The 9,599-nt window shown below is 42.8% G+C and overlaps 1 long non-coding RNA gene across 1 annotated transcript; it reads left to right on the forward strand.

Moving 5' to 3' along the window:
* Positions 1 to 5,136: 5,136 nt before the first annotated feature.
* LOC109376018 (uncharacterized) lies at positions 5,137 to 8,867 on the forward strand. Its single transcript, XR_002122681.1, has 3 exons — positions 5,137 to 5,699; positions 6,811 to 6,944; positions 8,828 to 8,867. It is a non-coding gene; the product is annotated as an uncharacterized LOC109376018 (long non-coding RNA).
* Positions 8,868 to 9,599: the final 732 nt, after the last annotated feature.

Consider the following 9,599-nt stretch of genomic DNA (forward strand, 5'->3'; position numbering starts at 1 on the left):
AATGTATTGTTGAATTAATTCATTGGCTAATATTTTGTTGAGGATTTTGGCATCTATATTCATCAGGGATATTGGCCTATAATTTTCTTCTTTTGTAATGCCTTTGTCTGGCTTTGGAGTCAGGCCAATGATGGCCTCGTAAAATGAGGTTGGGAGCCTTCCATCCTCTTGAACTTTTGTAATAGCTTGAGAAGGATAGGTGTTAATTCTTCATTGAATATTAGTAAAATTCACCTGTAAAGCAATCCGGTCAGGACTTTTGTTTGTGGAGAGTTTTTTGATTATTGATTCGACTGTGTTAGCAGTAATCAGTCTGTTTAGGTTTTCTGTTTCATCCTGATTCCATCTTGGAAGATTGTATCTAAAATCCTGCTGAGTCAAACATCTTTTTTACATGAAGAGCTGTACATCATTTGAAATAACTCAAATGACACATAAATTCCAGGTACTTAATGTTTTTGATAATATGGTGCCACTGCAGGGGGTAGAGGCAGTGAGGAAGAAGGAAAGAATAACAGGGATAAAAAAAGAATTGACCTAAATTAATCACTACATGAATTGCTTTGCAGCTTTTACTTATGGAAAATCCTCATTTGGGGTGCCTGCACTATGAGAAACAATCCAGTAAATGTATTTTGTTTCATATTTTGTAGCAGTCAATTATCAACCAATAAATAATATCTTTGATACTTGTAATTATTGCATACAGAGTATTTTTGTTAAAAGGTGATTAACTCTTGTCTTAGTTTAGAACGCTTAATGTGATAAACTTCCAGTCAGGTTTCCTATTAAAAAACCCAGGTACTATGTGTATATAAACCATAGGAGTAGTATACCAAACTATTTAAAAATTAGTGTTTTTCTACTTAAAATAGTTTAGCTTAAGACTTCTTGGGGGTTGGGTGTGGTGGCCGAGTGGCTCAGTTGGTTAAGAGCTTACTCAAGAGTGTGAGCTCCGGCACCTTGAGCTGAGTTCCGCTCGGATGGCACAGTGGATAGAGCGTGAGCGCTTCACAACAGGGCTGCTGATTCAACTCCCACATGGAATGGTGGCTGTGCCCACCCGCAGCTGGGATTGAGCACAGCACCTTGAGCTTGGAGGCCACGAGCTGCCGGTGGGCAGCCAGATGGCAACTGGTGCCCTCCACAACAATTTGGCTGGTCCCCTTCCCCAAATTCCCCAACACTGTTCCCCTCCCTCAATTCCCCAATAAAATCTTTAAAAAAAAAGAGTGTGAGCTCTGAGCAACAGGGTTGCCAGTTTGATCCCCGCATGGGCCAGTGAGCTGCACCCAAGCTGAGCTGCCAAAGGTGGCAGGATGGCTCAGCTGGTGAGAGCACATGCTCCTAACAACAAGGTTGCCTGTTCAAGATGGTGGGCTATGCCTGCCCACAACTAAAGACTGAACTTGACACCTTGAGCTGAGCTGCTGCCCTTGTGGCTCAGGGAACAGAGTGCAAGCTCTTAACAACAAGGCTGCTGGTTTGACTCCCACGTGGGATGGTGGCTACGCCCACCCGCAACTAATTGAACACAGCAACTTGAGCTGAGCGGCGAAACTGGACTTGGAGCTGAGCTTGCTGTGCCCTCTACAACTAAGATTGAAGGACAACAACTTGGCTGTTCCCCTTCCCCAACTCCCCAACACTGTCTCCTCCCCCCAATTCCCCAGTAAAATCTAGAAAGAAAGAAAAAAGCTTCTTGAGGCATTTGTAAAAGCAAGTTAAATTTAATAAGGTTTTTTACTATTTTTTATAATCAGAGATGGCTTTTACAATTGAAATAAATTTCAGCTAAACAAAACATTGCTAGATACTGATATTTAATAAAAAGTTTCCTGTATAATTTCTATAAATTATACTTGTTCTGAAAAAAGTGTAATAAATGCCCTAATGATGAAAAGATTTCGAAACAAACAAAGAAACAAACAGAAAATCCTGCTGAGTCAGTCAAGAGAAAATTCCCCACCTTTGATATTGTACAGGAGGAGAGAATTTCCCTCTGCCTTCTTAGGTTCCATGGCTGGGTCTATAAAATATACTGACAACAGGCAGATTAGCAGGAGAAAAGGCATAAAAATGTATTCATTTTTAATATTGTATGTATGACGGCATCACAGGAAAAAAGTGAATAAACAAAAAAAGCAGTGAAACTCTATATACCATCTTTTTTTTTTTCTTTTTTTTTTTTTTGCTGAGCCATCTTGCTACCTGTTGGCAGCTCAGCAGCAGATTAGCTCAGACTGGGAATCGAACTGCTGTTGCTCAGAGCTCACACTCTTGAGTGAGCTCTTAACTAACAGAGCCACTCGGCCGGCCCATATATACCACCTTAATAAAGGGGAAAAGATAGGGGATGTGGGCCTCTTAGGAGAGAGTCAATGATTTTTAGGAAAGATGACTGGGCCCTTGAAAGAATAGGTAGGAGGTTTGGGACAAATTTTGTCTGGGTGTGGTGGTCACCTCTAGTATCCTCTCCTGGTGGACAAAGAGAGAAGATTTAGGACAATACAGTTACTTTTGGAGACTCTTTCTTTAGGTGAATCAGGGAATTTCAGAGAAAGTCTCTATATTTGTTGTTTTTCAAGTGTCTTCAGCTTAAAATAAACAATATACCAAAGTGGCATATTGGGGGTGGCATATTCTAATTCCTTCACTATCTGCTCACCCTGTGTACTCTTGATGTCTGACCACCCCAGCCTGCCTTCAGCAAGAATTTTGTTAAGTAGTTTTAGCATGAATCGCCCACTCTGGATATCTCCTCTCAGTGATTCTCCATGTACTTAACTTCTACTCTTCTTGTTGGCTGTAAAACCCCAGGCCTCTTTCCTGCATTCAGAGTTGGGCCCGATCTCTTAGCCCTGTTATAATAGCCTTGACATTTATTGCCATAGTCCTGAATAAAGTTTTCCTTATTGTCTTAACAAGTGTCAGAATAATTTTTTCTTTAACAGGGCTATGGTCTTAAGAAGTTCACATTGAATTTTCTAAGCTTTGAAGCATTAGAAAAAACTTAACTCATAGTTAGATTTTTCAGTATAAACTTAAAATAATGATTTCTTTTTTCTTTTTTTTTTTTTTTAGCTGAGCCATCTTGCCGCCTGTTGGCAGCTCAGTGGCAGCTCAGTGGCAGCTCAGCTCTGGCCAGGAATTGAACCGGCAACCCTGTTGCTCAGAGCTCGCACTCTTGAGTGAGCTCTTAACCAACTGAGCCACTCAGCTGGCCCCTAGTAATAATTCCTTTTAATGGGATTCAGGACATCTTTGCACCTTGGCATACTGAATATTTTAAGGTGAGGGAATTTGAGAAATGGTAGGTGCTGGAAGGGTTCCCTGACCTCTCCTTTCCCCTGGAGCAGGTCATAAAGCTCTCGAGTAAAAGGGACCCTCCCTGTACCTGAAGGAAAGGAGCCTCCTTAGCTCCAAGACAGAGGGATGCTGAGAAGATTCTGAATGAACAGGACTTGCTGTCTTCCCGTTCACTACACTGACTTCTTACTCTTGTCCTGTCATATTCCTCCACAGTCATCCACTCTTCACCAACCCTAGCATAAAAACGCAAGTTTAACGATTTCTTTAAGTTTTCATTTAAAAAAAAAAACTTTATTGGGGAACAGTGTATTTTTCCAGGAGCCATCAGCTCCAAGTCAAGTCATTGTTTTCAATCTAGTTTTGGAGGACGCAGCTCAACTTCAAGTCCAGTCACCATTTTCAAACTAGTTGTGGGGGACACAGCCCACCATCCCATGCGGGGGTTGAACCGGCAACTTTGTTGTTAAAAGCACGCACTCTAACCAACTGAGCCACCCAGCCACCCACTGGCAGCTCAGCGACAGCTCAGCTTAAGTTGTCTTCAATCTAGTTGCAGAAGGCACAGCTCAATGGCCCATGTGGGATTCAAACCGGCAACCCTGTTGTTTAGAGCACACACTCTAACCAACTGAGCCACCCGGCCGCCCCGGGTTTTCATGTCTTTATGAAGGCTCCCACGTCATGTAAAACGTATATTAAATAAATTTGTATGCTTTTCTCCTGTTATTCTGCCTTTATCAGTTTAATTTTCAGACTAAGCCAGGGACCCTGTGAGAGTTGAGGACAACTTTTTCCTCCCCTGCACTTAGAATAGCTATCTTAAGTTTTCTCATTGTGAGCTGACTTAAGTGAAATGAAATTAAAAGCAACCTATTGTTTTCAAAGGCTTGGAAAGGACAAGGAGACAGAGAAGCCTGAGAGACCTGGAACAGGAAGACATGGGGCATCACTGAGAATGGGTTTGTTTGGTTTCCCAGAGCTGCAAATCTCAGCTGTGCCTACACACTGGAAATCTACTAGGAAATTTATTTAAAATGTTGATTTTCCAGCCCTACCACAGAGATTCTGACTGATGGTAATTGGCTGGGCTCCCTCTGGGCCTCGGTCTTTTCCAGAGCACCCCTGGGAGGGGAGCTCCCGCTGGGGTGGAGCCAAAAGTCTGCATCCATCTGCAGGTGCTCTGGTGCAGGTACACTGAGAGTTGTTCTCTGCTAGTGTCAGGGAAGTATAATTGCAAACAAAATCTCCCACCCCAGAAAATCATTCCACAAAGGTAGTACAGAAAGAAAATGTTATTATCAAATAAGCATTAGACCAGAGTGTGACCCACTAAAAGGATTGCAAAGACTGAAAGAAATTTTATTCTTTGGTGTTCTGAGCACATAACCCCTCACTTTAGGTAGGCTTTGCCATCTGGAGTCAGGTGACAAGGCCGGCCCACCTCCTCCTGGGGCACTGGGGGATAGGGGTTTCTCTGCCTGGATGATGACTTTTCAAAGAGGCCCAAGCTCAGGCCCTCAGGAAACATTCCTCCAAGATTGGCAAGAGGCTTACTTGGCCATTAAAGACTTAACATGCATTTGAAAAGGACAAAGACATTCTGAAAGAAAAGGGAAAGGAAGAAGCCTCTTCTCTTATTTTCACTGGGGAAACTGAAAGCTCTTTGCAATTCACATTTGCCTCACCCCAACCAGGGAGCCCTCCCTCTCCATTGGCCAGCTAACTCACACGCTTGCAGCTGCGCTGTAATTCCTGCATTGGCTGTGATACAGGCCCACCCACCACTTCCACCAAGACTAGGGGCCGCTCTGCAATTCTCCAGCTTTCCAATTGAATCACCTCCTTGATACAAGGCATCACTGGCCTAGAAGGACTAGCTCAGTAATTGTCCTGAAGTTCGGCACAGCAGGGCATGTGTGCGAGAGCTCTCACTGTGGCCTAGCATTGGTTCACAAGGAACCCATGGCCCATTGCTGGCCTTAGACCCTGAGAGCACCGGGAAAAGATGGTGGGACGCTGGCTGCTGGACTCCAAACTCTCAGCTACGTCCAGAGCATCATCAGCACAGCCAAAGTTGGTGTTACAGATGGAGATGTTTTTGCCAGTTTCCAGTGCTCTCAAGGGACTTCCTGTCTCAGGGGCTGCTTTGGAACATTCTAAGCAAAAGAATTGCATCGTCCTTGCGGGGAAGTCATGGCCAGTGGCAGTGGCAAGCACTTGACCTTTTTACAAGAGCAAACATTTTCTCTCCTTTAACGGAAGGTGTTGATAAGAAAGAAACTCTAAGTGCCACTTGTGAAAGTAAAGCAGGATTTTTTCTGCTGAGTGTTTGTGAGCCGGGATTCGTGGTCTTGTAGAGCCGAAGAATGGAGACATGTACCAGAGAGGTAAAGTTTGCAACAGAGGACAGTTTATTAGGGCAGAAAGTAACAGCTCTCAAAACAGAGGGGGTCCTGACCAGGTTGCCCACTAGCTAAATGGGAAACTTCTCTGTATATATTTGTTGTATGCCTGGGGAGGAAAAAAACTGGTGCTTTTCAGATTTACATTCGCTGCTCAGCCCGGAGGAGGTGTTTTTCTTGAAAAGCTCTAATTTCCTTAGAGCTAAATCAGCTGAATTATTTCTCTGTACTGAGAGAAGTAACTTAGCTCAAATCCGGGACTTCTAAAGGGGAAGTCTGAGGCTTTGAGGATATGCATTTTACCCAATGTTATGCTAATCAACCTCCCTGAAGATATGCATTCTACCTGGGGATCCCTGACCTTTTGTCAACGGCTTGAAAAAAAAACCTTCCCTTCCTCCCTCACCTGAGTTTGTCACTCTGGCGGGTCCTGGGGCTTAAACCTGTCTGTCAGCTATTGAAATTATTTTTTTGGCTTTGTTATGGTTTCCACCCTGATTTCCTCTACCGTGGCAATTTCCCTGACTGCCTATAATTTCCCTATCTCAAAAGGAGGTACTATTAATCAAATCTCTTGCCACAGCTAAGAGGCACTGAAGCAGGGCCCAGCTGGGCCCCCTGTACACAGAATGCCTCCTGGATGCCCTGCCCTGTTCCAGCTCCTTATCTTAGAAGATCACCTTGTAGATGTTTGCTAATTACAAACTTGATCACTTAGCGTTTTCCCAGGTTACTCCCCTATCGTTACCTGACTGCAGGCGCCACAAGAGATGACAGAGGAGGGCATCATGAAAGGAGAACAGACCTCCAGGACGTCATGCAGCCTCTGAGAGAATGTTCTGATTTTCCCTTAAATACCCCCAGCCGGTCTGAGAATGTTAAGGCACTTTTGGACGTGTTAACCCGCTGCCTTCTCAGACCACTGGTTCTCTGATAATAAATGCTTATTCTATGACCCAATTCCTGTGTCGATCTATTGGCTGAACGTCGCAGGCAGCACGAGCCCTGGACTCGTTTGGCCTCTGGTTACAGCATTTTGGACCCCTTTTTCCTTCTCCAATTCATCCATTCAATAAATGCCATGTCTGTTTCTCAGAGCCGCAGGGAAGTCTGGAACAACACACAGTAGTTGGAGACTTAAAGGAAGGTTTTCAGCATGCTTGTAATTTTCTCCTTGTCTGTCCAAGTCTGCATAATCCATGACCAGAAGCCACGTGTATTTAAATTAAGGTAAGTGCCCAGAGGGTCACTCTACTTAGCCACGCCCCGGGTCCCTGAGCGGCACCAGCTTGATGCCCAAGTCAGGTGATGATCTAGTGGGTGATGGATGCCCAGAGGGCAGCTCTGATGCACAGATGAGGAGCCCATGCAAAGGTGTCAAGTAAAAAACAATGGTCACGGCAGTTCTAAATATGATTAACAACATCATTTTCTTTCCTTTTTGTAAATTTTTCCTCAGAAACATGATTTCTCCACATTTCCCCCCCCATTTTATCAAAGAAACTTTACATTAAGGCAGTATTTTTTGTAAGTGCACATTTATTCTACTTTTGATACCTAGCTAAGGTCCAGCTGCCTGCAGCTTGCAAAAGTTAAAAATTGAGAGACATGGTTGGTGGAAAGAAAAGCAGGTTTATTCAGGATGCTGGCATTCTGGGAGGATGGCAGACTCCTGTCCAAAGGCCATCTCCTAGCCTGTTCCTAGCCTGGTCAGAAGGTTTTATAGGTACAGAAGAAGAACAAAGGAAAGGGGGAGTTGGTCAGGCAGGTCCGAGGGCTGACATCCTTCCTGGGGTCTGGCCTGTTTTAAGATAATGTTATCTCTGGACTCCAGACTCGGACTGGACCACCGAGGCCTGGGGCTTTATGTGTATTCTGGTGTCTGGGTGCCTGAGGATTAAGAAATTGCCCTTTCCAGTTTAGGATTTTGTTAATTAAATGGATTAACTAGGTATGTGTGGCCTTGAGAAAGGGAATGAAACAGTTCTTCAGTTAATCAGTGAGGGAAAACAAAGGGGAAACAGCTGAATATCAGGGTGGATCGAGCTGCAAACCAAGTCTAACTACAAGTGCCTAGATTGCGAGCTATGCTGCGAATCAAACTGCAAGCTAGCTGAATCTAATTATGTTGTCAATTTACCGAATTTCAGCCTTACACTTTCACACTAAGTTTCAAATTTTTCTGACACAAACTCATTTTATTGGCACTATTGCTAGCCCTAACTAATATTTTACTGTAAACAAGTTTCATTAGAACTTTGAGCAGATCTGTTTGTTGTAAAGTTATCCTTCCACATCTTCAGTATAGTTTTAGAAAGTAGACTTTATTTTTTAGAGTAGTTTTAGGTTCACAGCAAGATTGAGAATGTATAATGATTCCCCATATGCCCCCACACATACATCCCCCACTATCAACATCCCGCAATCGTGGTGCATTTGTTACAGTTGATGAACCTACACTGACATGTCATCATCACCCAGAGTCCAGTTTACATTAGGGTCACTTTTGCTGTACATTCTAAGGGTTTGGACAAATGTATAATGATATGTATCCACCATTACGGTGTCATATAGAACAGTTTCATTGCCCTAAAAATCCTCTGTGCTCTGCCTATTCATCCCTACCTCCCCTTAACCTCTGGCAACCACTGAACTTTTTGCTGTCTCATTAGTTTTGCCTTTCCAGAATATTGTAGAGTTGGAATCATACAGTATGTAGTTTTTTCCGATTAGCTTCTTTCACGCAATAATATGCAGTTGTTTCCTCTGTGTTTTCATGGCTTCATACCTCGTTTCTTTTTAGTGCTGAGAAATATTCCATTATCTGGAACACTAGCTAGTTTTACAAGATTAGTTTAGAAACTGCTCCTTTCATTACCCCTTACTCCAAAATGTATGAGGAAGAAGAGAAGGTAAGTGTTCTGGAGGGTGGGGCGCTATGACTTAGTAACTTTTTTGTCCTATTTCTCAACCCCAGTGTGCCTGGTGATACAATTGATGAGGTGCCCCTTTGAAATGTTATTAAATGATCTCCTTATAAAAACAGTCATAGGGATGTAAAGTACATCATAGGGAATGTAGTCAATAATATTGTGATAACTATGTTGTTGCAGGGAACCCAGACAAAGAGACAGGACACCAAGGTGTGGGAAGCAACTTTTACTAATGCCGGGACTGGCTCAGCGGATTCACATCCAGAGGCTGAGCCCTGACCTGGGCGGGACTTGGGGGTTATATACCCTGAGGTTTCCGGGTTCCTTATTAGGACATGTGGCCATTGTGCCAGTTCCTGACTGGCTTTCAGGTGAGGTAGGAATTTGGAAATGTTAAACGCGGAAGTTTTGCTGACCGTACAGTTCAGGAATGTCTTTGTCTGAAGCCCACGCAAAACCCTTGGTGACCACATGGTCTGGGAAGGTCTTTGTCTAGGGCCCATTGCCACAATGTATGGTGTCAGATGGGTACTAGACTTATTGGAGTGATCACTTCATAAGTTATATAAATGTCTAATCACTATGTTGTACACCTGAAACTATATGTCAAGTGTAATTGAAAAATATTTTAAATAAAAATAACTTAAAGAGTATTATACAGTACTAATTTCAATAAATTAATTAATGGATTAAAAATATTATCAGGCAATGAAAGATTAAATTTTTATAAAGTGATATGATATCATTAACCTAATCAGTGACTGACTTACTATCTTTGTAGTTTTTTTGTTTTAAATTGAATAAATCCTACCATGATATTATCAAAGTTCTTTTTTCTCTGTGTCCTTCCTTGTAAATTAGGTTAGTATGAAATTTTCTTTACCCATGGTTTTCTGTCTGGGACTAAATAAAGTTTGTTGCTTCTTTCAGCAAGATTGAAATTTTTTTATCC

The sequence above is a fragment of the Hipposideros armiger genome, unplaced genomic scaffold (genome assembly GCF_001890085.2).
Source record: "Hipposideros armiger isolate ML-2016 unplaced genomic scaffold, ASM189008v1 scaffold_1031, whole genome shotgun sequence".
In the NCBI taxonomy this organism is placed as follows: domain Eukaryota; kingdom Metazoa; phylum Chordata; class Mammalia; order Chiroptera; family Hipposideridae; genus Hipposideros; species Hipposideros armiger.